Consider the following 7,500-nt stretch of genomic DNA (forward strand, 5'->3'; position numbering starts at 1 on the left):
GTAGCCTATGGTTGTCAACGTATTTCGTACGGCCATACCAGCCTGGCCATGCCCGATCTCGTCTGATCTCGGAAGCTAAGCAGGGTCGGGCCTGGTTAGTACTTGGATGGGAGACCGCCTGGGAATACCAGGTGCTGTATGCTCTTTTGCTCATTCACTTAGAAACTGACATCTTGCAATATGCACAAGTAGTCCTTCATGAAAGGGGCTGGAAGCTGTTTTCATTTTGACACGAGAGAGAGAGAGAGAGAGAGAGAGAGACTACCTTGCATTGTCAATTGCTAAATCTGTATATGGATAAGTAGCCTATGGTTGTCAACTTATTTCGTACGGCCATACCAGCCTGGCAACGCCCGATCTCGTCTGATCTCGGAAGCTAAGCAGGGTCGGGCCTGGTTAGTACTTGGATGGGAGACCGCCTGGGAATACCAGGTGCTGTATGCTCTTTTGCTCATTCACTTAGAAACTGACATCTTGCAATATGCACAAGTAGTCCTTCATGAAAGGGGCTGGAAACTGTTTTCATTTTGACACGAGAGAGAGAGAGAGAGAGAGAGAGAGAGACCACCTTGCATTGTCAATTGCTAAATCTGTATATGGATAAGTAGCCTATGGTTGTCAACTTATTTCGTACGGCCATACCAGCCTGGCAACGCCCGATCTCGTCTGATCTCGGAAGCTAAGCAGGGTCGGGCCTGGTTAGTACTTGGATGGGAGACCGCCTGGGAATACCAGGTGCTGTATGCTCATTCACTTAGAAACTGAAATCTTGCAATATGCACAAGTAGTCCTTCATGAAAGGGGCTGGAAGCTGTTTTCATTTTGACACGAGAGGGAGAGAGAGAGAGAGAGAGACCACCTTGCATTGTCAATTGCTAAATCTGTATATGGATAAGTAGCCTATGGTTGTCAACTTATTTCGTACGGCCATACCAGCCTGGCAACGCCCGATCTCGTCTGATCTCGGAAGCTAAGCAGGGTTGGGCCTGGTTAGTACTTGGATGGGAGACCGCCTGGGAATACCAGGTGCTGTATGCTCTTTTGCTCATTCACTTAGAAACTGAAATCTTGCAATATGCACAAGTAGTCCTTCATGAAAGGGGCTGGAAGCTGTTTTCATTTTGACACGAGAGAGAGAGAGAGAGAGAGAGAGAGAGAGAGACTACCTTGCATTGTCAATTGCTAAATCTGTATATGGATAAGTAGCCTATGGTTGTCAACGTATTTCGTACGGCCATACCAGCCTGGCCATGCCCGATCTCGTCTGATCTCGGAAGCTAAGCAGGGTCGGGCCTGGTTAGTACTTGGATGGGAGACCGCCTGGGAATACCAGGTGCTGTATGCTCTTTTGCTCATTCACTTAGAAACTGACATCTTGCAATATGCACAAGTAGTCCTTCATGAAAGGGGCTGGAAGCTGTTTTCATTTTGACACGAGAGAGAGAGAGAGAGAGAGAGAGAGACTACCTTGCATTGTCAATTGCTAAATCTGTATATGGATAAGTAGCCTATGGTTGTCAACTTATTTCGTACGGCCATACCAGCCTGGCAACGCCCGATCTCGTCTGATCTCGGAAGCTAAGCAGGGTCGGGCCTGGTTAGTACTTGGATGGGAGACCGCCTGGGAATACCAGGTGCTGTATGCTCTTTTGCTCATTCACTTAGAAACTGACATCTTGCAATATGCACAAGTAGTCCTTCATGAAAGGGGCTGGAAACTGTTTTCATTTTGACACGAGAGAGAGAGAGAGAGAGAGAGAGAGAGACCACCTTGCATTGTCAATTGCTAAATCTGTATATGGATAAGTAGCCTATGGTTGTCAACTTATTTCGTACGGCCATACCAGCCTGGCAACGCCCGATCTCGTCTGATCTCGGAAGCTAAGCAGGGTCGGGCCTGGTTAGTACTTGGATGGGAGACCGCCTGGGAATACCAGGTGCTGTATGCTCATTCACTTAGAAACTGAAATCTTGCAATATGCACAAGTAGTCCTTCATGAAAGGGGCTGGAAGCTGTTTTCATTTTGACACGAGAGGGAGAGAGAGAGAGAGAGAGACCACCTTGCATTGTCAATTGCTAAATCTGTATATGGATAAGTAGCCTATGGTTGTCAACTTATTTCGTACGGCCATACCAGCCTGGCAACGCCCGATCTCGTCTGATCTCGGAAGCTAAGCAGGGTTGGGCCTGGTTAGTACTTGGATGGGAGACCGCCTGGGAATACCAGGTGCTGTATGCTCTTTTGCTCATTCACTTAGAAACTGAAATCTTGCAATATGCACAAGTAGTCCTTCATGAAAGGGGCTGGAAGCTGTTTTCATTTTGACACGAGAGAGAGAGAGAGAGAGAGAGAGAGAGAGAGACTACCTTGCATTGTCAATTGCTAAATCTGTATATGGATAAGTAGCCTATGGTTGTCAACGTATTTCGTACGGCCATACCAGCCTGGCCATGCCCGATCTCGTCTGATCTCGGAAGCTAAGCAGGGTCGGGCCTGGTTAGTACTTGGATGGGAGACCGCCTGGGAATACCAGGTGCTGTATGCTCTTTTGCTCATTCACTTAGAAACTGACATCTTGCAATATGCACAAGTAGTCCTTCATGAAAGGGGCTGGAAGCTGTTTTCATTTTGACACGAGAGAGAGAGAGAGAGAGAGAGAGAGAGACTACCTTGCATTGTCAATTGCTAAATCTGTATATGGATAAGTAGCCTATGGTTGTCAACTTATTTCGTACGGCCATACCAGCCTGGCAACGCCCGATCTCGTCTGATCTCGGAAGCTAAGCAGGCTAGGGCCTGGTTAGTACTTGGATGGGAGACCGCCTGGGAATACCAGGTGCTGTATGCTCTTTTGCTCATTCACTTAGAAACTGAAATCTTGCAATATGCACAAGTAGTCCTTCATGAAAGGGGCTGGAAGCTGTTTTCATTTTGACACGAGAGAGAGAGAGAGAGAGACCACCTTGCATTGTCAATTGCTAAATCTGTATATGGATAAGTAGCCTATGGTTGTCAACTTATTTCGTACGGCCATACCAGCCTGGCAACGCCTGATCTCGTCTGATCTCGGAAGCTAAGCAGGGTCGGGCCTGGTTAGTACTTGGATGGGAGACCGCCTGGGAATACCAGGTGCTGTATGCTCTTTTGCTCATTCACTTAGAAACTGACATCTTGCAATATGCACAAGTAGTCCTTCATGAAAGGGGCTGGAAGCTGTTTTCATTTTGACACGAGAGAGAGAGAGAGAGAGAGAGAGAGAGACTACCTTGCATTGTCAATTGCTAAATCTGTATATGGATAAGTAGCCTATGGTTGTCAACTTATTTCGTACGGCCATACCAGCCTGGCAACGCCCGATCTCGTCTGATCTCGGAAGCTAAGCAGGGTCGGGCCTGGTTAGTACTTGGATGGGAGACCGCCCGGGAATACCAGGTGCTGTATGCTCTTTTGCTCATTCACTTAGAAACTGACATCTTGCAATATGCACAAGTAGTCCTTCATGAAAGGGGCTGGAAGCTGTTTTCATTTTGACACGAGAGAGAGAGAGAGAGAGAGAGAGAGAGAGAGACTACCTTTCATTGTCAATTGCTAAATCTGTATATGGATAAGTAGCCTATGGTTGTCAACTTATTTCGTACGGCCATACCAGCCTGGCAACGCCCGATCTTGTCTGATCTCGGAAGCTAAGCAGGGTCGGGCCTGGTTAGTACTTGGATGGGAGACCGCCTGGGAATACCAGGTGCTGTATGCTCTTTTGCTCATTCACTTAGAAACTGAAATCTTGCAATATGCACAAGTAGTCCTTCATGAAAGGGGCTGGAAGCTGTTTTCATTTTGACACGAGAGAGAGAGAGAGAGACCACCTTGCATTGTCAATTGCCAAATCTGTATATGGATAAGTAGCCTATGGTTGTCAACTTATTTCGTACGGCCATACCAGCCTGGCAACGCCCGATCTCGTCTGATCTCGGAAGCTAAGCAGGGTCGGGCCTGGTTAGTACTTGGATGGGAGACCGCCTGGGAATACCAGGTGCTGTATGCTCTTTTGCTCATTCACTTAGAAACTGACATCTTGCAATATGCACAAGTAGTCCTTCATGAAAGGGGCTGGAAGCTGTTTTCATTTTGACACGAGAGAGAGAGAGAGAGAGAGAGAGAGAGAGACTACCTTGCATTGTCAATTGCTAAATCTGTATATGGATAAGTAGCCTATGGTTGTCAACTTATTTCGTACGGCCATACCAGCCTGGCAACGCCCGATCTCGTCTGATCTCGGAAGCTAAGCAGGGTCGGGCCTGGTTAGTACTTGGATGGGAGACCGCCTGGGAATACCAGGTGCTGTATGCTCTTTTGCTCATTCACTTAGAAACTGACATCTTGCAATATGCACAAGTAGTCCTTCATGAAAGGGGCTGGAAGCTGTTTTCATTTTGACACGAGAGATAGAGAGAGAGAGACTACCTTGCATTGTCAATTGCTAAATCTGTATATGGATAAGTAGCCTATGGTTGTCAACTTATTTCGTACGGCCATACCAGCCTGGCAACGCCCGATCTCGTCTGATCTCGGAAGCTAAGCAGGGTCGGGCCTGGTTAGTACTTGGATGGGAGACCGCCTGGGAATACCAGGTGCTGTATGCTCTTTTGCTCATTCACTTAGAAACTGACATCTTGCAATATGCACAAGTAGTCCTTCATGAAAGGGGCTGGAAGCTGTTTTCATTTTGACACGAGAGATAGAGAGAGAGAGACTACCTTGCATTGTCAATTGCTAAATCTGTATATGGATAAGTAGCCTATGGTTGTCAACTTATTTCGTAAGGCCATACCAGCCTGGCAACGCCCGATCTCGTCTGATCTCGGAAGCTAAGCAGGGTCGGGCCTGGTTAGTACTTGGATGGGAGACCGCCTGGGAATACCAGGTGCTGTATGCTCTTTTGCTCATTCACTTAGAAACTGACATCTTGCAATATGCACAAGTAGTCCTTCATGAAAGGGGCTGGAAACTGTTTTCATTTTGACACGAGAGAGAGAGAGAGAGAGAGAGAGACCACCTTGCATTGTCAATTGCTAAATCTGTATATGGATAAGTAGCCTATGGTTGTCAACTTATTTCGTACGGCCATACCAGCCTGGCAACGCCCGATCTCGTCTGATCTCGGAAGCTAAGCAGGGTCGGGCCTGGTTAGTACTTGGATGGGAGACCGCCTGGGAATACCAGGTGCTGTATGCTCATTCACTTAGAAACTGAAATCTTGCAATATGCACAAGTAGTCCTTCATGAAAGGGGCTGGAAGCTGTTTTCATTTTGACACGAGAGAGAGAGAGAGAGAGAGAGAGAGACTACCTTGCATTGTCAATTGCTAAATCTGTATATGGATAAGTAGCCTATGGTTGTCAACTTATTTCGTACGGCCATACCAGCCTGGCAACGCCCGATCTCGTCTGATCTCGGAAGCTAAGCAGGGTCGGGCCTGGTTAGTACTTGGATGGGAGACCGCCTGGGAATACCAGGTGCTGTATGCTCATTCACTTAGAAACTGAAATCTTGCAATATGCACAAGTAGTCCTTCATGAAAGGGGCTGGAAGCTGTTTTCATTTTGACACGAGAGGGAGAGAGAGAGACCACCTTGCATTGTCAATTGCTAAATCTGTATATGGATAAGTAGCCTATGGTTGTCAACTTATTTCGTACGGCCATACCAGCCTGGCAACGCCCGATCTCGTCTGATCTCGGAAGCTAAGCAGGGTTGGGCCTGGTTAGTACTTGGATGGGAGACCGCCTGGGAATACCAGGTGCTGTATGCTCTTTTGCTCATTCACTTAGAAACTGAAATCTTGCAATATGCACAAGTAGTCCTTCATGAAAGGGGCTGGAAGCTGTTTTCATTTTGACACGAGAGAGAGAGAGAGAGAGAGAGAGAGAGAGAGACTACCTTGCATTGTCAATTGCTAAATCTGTATATGGATTAGTAGCCTATGGTTGTCAACTTATTTCGTACGGCCATACCAGCCTGGCAACGCCCGATCTCGTCTGATCTCGGAAGCTAAGCAGGGTCGGGCCTGGTTAGTACTTGGATGGGAGACCGCCTGGGAATACCAGGTGCTGTATGCTCATTCACTTAGAAACTGAAATCTTGCAATATGCACAAGTAGTCCTTCATGAAAGGGGCTGGAAGCTGTTTTCATTTTGACACGAGAGAGAGAGAGAGAGAGAGAGAGAGAGAGAGAGAGAGACTACCTTGCATTGTCAATTGCTAAATCTGTATATGGATAAGTAGCCTATGGTTGTCAACTTATTTCGTACGGCCATACCAGCCTGGCAACGCCCGATCTCGTCTGATCTCGGAAGCTAAGCAGGGTCGGGCCTGGTTAGTACTTGGATGGGAGACCGCCTGGGAATACCAGGTGCTGTATGCTCTTTTGCTCATTCACTTAGAAACTGAAATCTTGCAATATGCACAAGTAGTCCTTCATGAAAGGGGCTGGAAGCTGTTTTCATTTTGACACGAGAGAGAGAGAGAGAGAGACCACCTTGCATTGTCAATTGCTAAATCTGTATATGGATAAGTAGCCTATGGTTGTCAACTTATTTCGTACGGCCATACCAGCCTCGCAACGCCCGATCTCGTCTGATCTCGGAAGCTAAGCAGGGTCGGGCCTGGTTAGTACTTGGATGGGAGACCGCCTGGGAATACCAGGTGCTGTATGCTCTTTTGCTCATTCACTTAGAAACTGACATCTTGCAATATGCACAAGTAGTCCTTCATGAAAGGGGCTGGAAGCTGTTTTCATTTTGACACGAGAGAGAGAGAGAGAGAGAGAGAGAGAGAGAGAGAGAGACTACCTTGCATTGTCAATTGCTAAATCTGTATATGGATAAGTAGCCTATGGTTGTCAACTTATTTAGTACGGCCATACCAGCCTGGCAACGCCCGATCTCGTCTGATCTCGGAAGCTAAGCAGGGTCGGGCCTGGTTAGTACTTGGATGGGAGACCGCCTGGGAATACCAGGTGCTGTATGCTCTTTTGCTCATTCACTTAGAAACTGACATCTTGCAATATGCACAAGTAGTCCTTCATGAAAGGGGCTGGAAGCTGTTTTCATTTTGACACGAGAGAGAGAGAGAGAGAGAGAGAGAGAGAGAGAGAGAGAGACTACCTTGCATTGTCAATTGCTAAATCTGTATATGGATAAGTAGCCTATGGTTGTCAACTTATTTCGTACGGCCATACCAGCCTGGCAACGCCCGATCTCGTCTGATCTCGGAAGCTAAGCAGGGTCGGGCCTGGTTAGTACTTGGATGGGAGACCGCCTGGGAATACCAGGTGCTGTATGCTCTTTTGCTCATTCACTTAGAAACTGAAATCTTGCAATATGCACAAGTAGTCCTTCATGAAAGGGGCTGGAAGCTGTTTTCATTTTGACACGAGAGAGAGAGAGAGACCACCTTGCATTGTCAATTGCTAAATCTGTATATGGATAAGTAGCCTATGG

At 47.1% G+C, this 7,500-nt stretch overlaps 23 non-coding genes and 2 pseudogenes across 23 annotated transcripts; all 25 read left to right on the top strand.

Annotated features, from left to right (window-relative positions):
• Positions 1-24: 24 nt before the first annotated feature.
• LOC146242003 (5S ribosomal RNA) lies at positions 25-143 on the top strand. Its single transcript, XR_014740385.1, has one exon. It is a non-coding gene; the product is annotated as a 5S ribosomal RNA (ribosomal RNA).
• A 182-nt stretch (positions 144-325) lies between these two features.
• Positions 326-444, top strand: LOC146242004 (5S ribosomal RNA). The gene has a single exon (XR_014737012.1). It is a non-coding gene; the product is annotated as a 5S ribosomal RNA (ribosomal RNA).
• A 184-nt stretch (positions 445-628) lies between these two features.
• On the top strand, positions 629-747 carry LOC146242005 (5S ribosomal RNA). Its single transcript, XR_014737013.1, has one exon. It is a non-coding gene; the product is annotated as a 5S ribosomal RNA (ribosomal RNA).
• A 172-nt stretch (positions 748-919) lies between these two features.
• On the top strand, positions 920-1,038 carry LOC146242006 (5S ribosomal RNA). Its single transcript, XR_014737369.1, has one exon. It is a non-coding gene; the product is annotated as a 5S ribosomal RNA (ribosomal RNA).
• Positions 1,039-1,226: 188 nt separating this feature from the next.
• On the top strand, positions 1,227-1,345 carry LOC146242007 (5S ribosomal RNA). Its single transcript, XR_014740386.1, has one exon. It is a non-coding gene; the product is annotated as a 5S ribosomal RNA (ribosomal RNA).
• Positions 1,346-1,527: 182 nt separating this feature from the next.
• LOC146242008 (5S ribosomal RNA) lies at positions 1,528-1,646 on the top strand. The gene has a single exon (XR_014737015.1). It is a non-coding gene; the product is annotated as a 5S ribosomal RNA (ribosomal RNA).
• Positions 1,647-1,830: 184 nt separating this feature from the next.
• On the top strand, positions 1,831-1,949 carry LOC146242009 (5S ribosomal RNA). Its single transcript, XR_014737016.1, has one exon. It is a non-coding gene; the product is annotated as a 5S ribosomal RNA (ribosomal RNA).
• A 172-nt stretch (positions 1,950-2,121) lies between these two features.
• LOC146242010 (5S ribosomal RNA) lies at positions 2,122-2,240 on the top strand. The gene has a single exon (XR_014737381.1). It is a non-coding gene; the product is annotated as a 5S ribosomal RNA (ribosomal RNA).
• Positions 2,241-2,428: 188 nt separating this feature from the next.
• On the top strand, positions 2,429-2,547 carry LOC146242011 (5S ribosomal RNA). Its single transcript, XR_014740387.1, has one exon. It is a non-coding gene; the product is annotated as a 5S ribosomal RNA (ribosomal RNA).
• Positions 2,548-2,731: 184 nt separating this feature from the next.
• Positions 2,732-2,850, top strand: LOC146242012 (5S ribosomal RNA). Its single transcript, XR_014735741.1, has one exon. It is a non-coding gene; the product is annotated as a 5S ribosomal RNA (ribosomal RNA).
• Positions 2,851-3,024: 174 nt separating this feature from the next.
• LOC146242013 (5S ribosomal RNA) lies at positions 3,025-3,143 on the top strand. Its single transcript, XR_014740035.1, has one exon. It is a non-coding gene; the product is annotated as a 5S ribosomal RNA (ribosomal RNA).
• Positions 3,144-3,327: 184 nt separating this feature from the next.
• Positions 3,328-3,446, top strand: LOC146242014 (5S ribosomal RNA). The gene has a single exon (XR_014739469.1). It is a non-coding gene; the product is annotated as a 5S ribosomal RNA (ribosomal RNA).
• Positions 3,447-3,634: 188 nt separating this feature from the next.
• On the top strand, positions 3,635-3,753 carry LOC146242015 (5S ribosomal RNA). The gene has a single exon (XR_014734757.1). It is a non-coding gene; the product is annotated as a 5S ribosomal RNA (ribosomal RNA).
• Positions 3,754-3,925: 172 nt separating this feature from the next.
• LOC146242016 (5S ribosomal RNA) lies at positions 3,926-4,044 on the top strand. The gene has a single exon (XR_014737017.1). It is a non-coding gene; the product is annotated as a 5S ribosomal RNA (ribosomal RNA).
• Positions 4,045-4,230: 186 nt separating this feature from the next.
• Positions 4,231-4,349, top strand: LOC146242017 (5S ribosomal RNA). Its single transcript, XR_014737018.1, has one exon. It is a non-coding gene; the product is annotated as a 5S ribosomal RNA (ribosomal RNA).
• A 174-nt stretch (positions 4,350-4,523) lies between these two features.
• Positions 4,524-4,642, top strand: LOC146242018 (5S ribosomal RNA). Its single transcript, XR_014737020.1, has one exon. It is a non-coding gene; the product is annotated as a 5S ribosomal RNA (ribosomal RNA).
• Positions 4,643-4,816: 174 nt separating this feature from the next.
• Positions 4,817-4,935, top strand: LOC146242019 (5S ribosomal RNA; annotated as a pseudogene).
• Positions 4,936-5,115: 180 nt separating this feature from the next.
• LOC146242020 (5S ribosomal RNA) lies at positions 5,116-5,234 on the top strand. Its single transcript, XR_014737021.1, has one exon. It is a non-coding gene; the product is annotated as a 5S ribosomal RNA (ribosomal RNA).
• A 174-nt stretch (positions 5,235-5,408) lies between these two features.
• On the top strand, positions 5,409-5,527 carry LOC146242021 (5S ribosomal RNA). Its single transcript, XR_014737022.1, has one exon. It is a non-coding gene; the product is annotated as a 5S ribosomal RNA (ribosomal RNA).
• A 164-nt stretch (positions 5,528-5,691) lies between these two features.
• Positions 5,692-5,810, top strand: LOC146242022 (5S ribosomal RNA). The gene has a single exon (XR_014737393.1). It is a non-coding gene; the product is annotated as a 5S ribosomal RNA (ribosomal RNA).
• Positions 5,811-5,998: 188 nt separating this feature from the next.
• On the top strand, positions 5,999-6,117 carry LOC146242023 (5S ribosomal RNA). Its single transcript, XR_014737023.1, has one exon. It is a non-coding gene; the product is annotated as a 5S ribosomal RNA (ribosomal RNA).
• A 186-nt stretch (positions 6,118-6,303) lies between these two features.
• On the top strand, positions 6,304-6,422 carry LOC146242024 (5S ribosomal RNA). The gene has a single exon (XR_014737024.1). It is a non-coding gene; the product is annotated as a 5S ribosomal RNA (ribosomal RNA).
• A 174-nt stretch (positions 6,423-6,596) lies between these two features.
• On the top strand, positions 6,597-6,715 carry LOC146242025 (5S ribosomal RNA; annotated as a pseudogene).
• Positions 6,716-6,909: 194 nt separating this feature from the next.
• LOC146242026 (5S ribosomal RNA) lies at positions 6,910-7,028 on the top strand. The gene has a single exon (XR_014740343.1). It is a non-coding gene; the product is annotated as a 5S ribosomal RNA (ribosomal RNA).
• A 196-nt stretch (positions 7,029-7,224) lies between these two features.
• LOC146242027 (5S ribosomal RNA) lies at positions 7,225-7,343 on the top strand. Its single transcript, XR_014737025.1, has one exon. It is a non-coding gene; the product is annotated as a 5S ribosomal RNA (ribosomal RNA).
• Positions 7,344-7,500: the final 157 nt, after the last annotated feature.

The sequence above is a fragment of the Hypomesus nipponensis genome, chromosome 20 (assembly GCF_054491055.1).
Source record: "Hypomesus nipponensis isolate SF chromosome 20, ASM5449105v1, whole genome shotgun sequence".
NCBI classification, from domain to species: Eukaryota; Metazoa; Chordata; class Actinopteri; order Osmeriformes; family Osmeridae; genus Hypomesus; species Hypomesus nipponensis.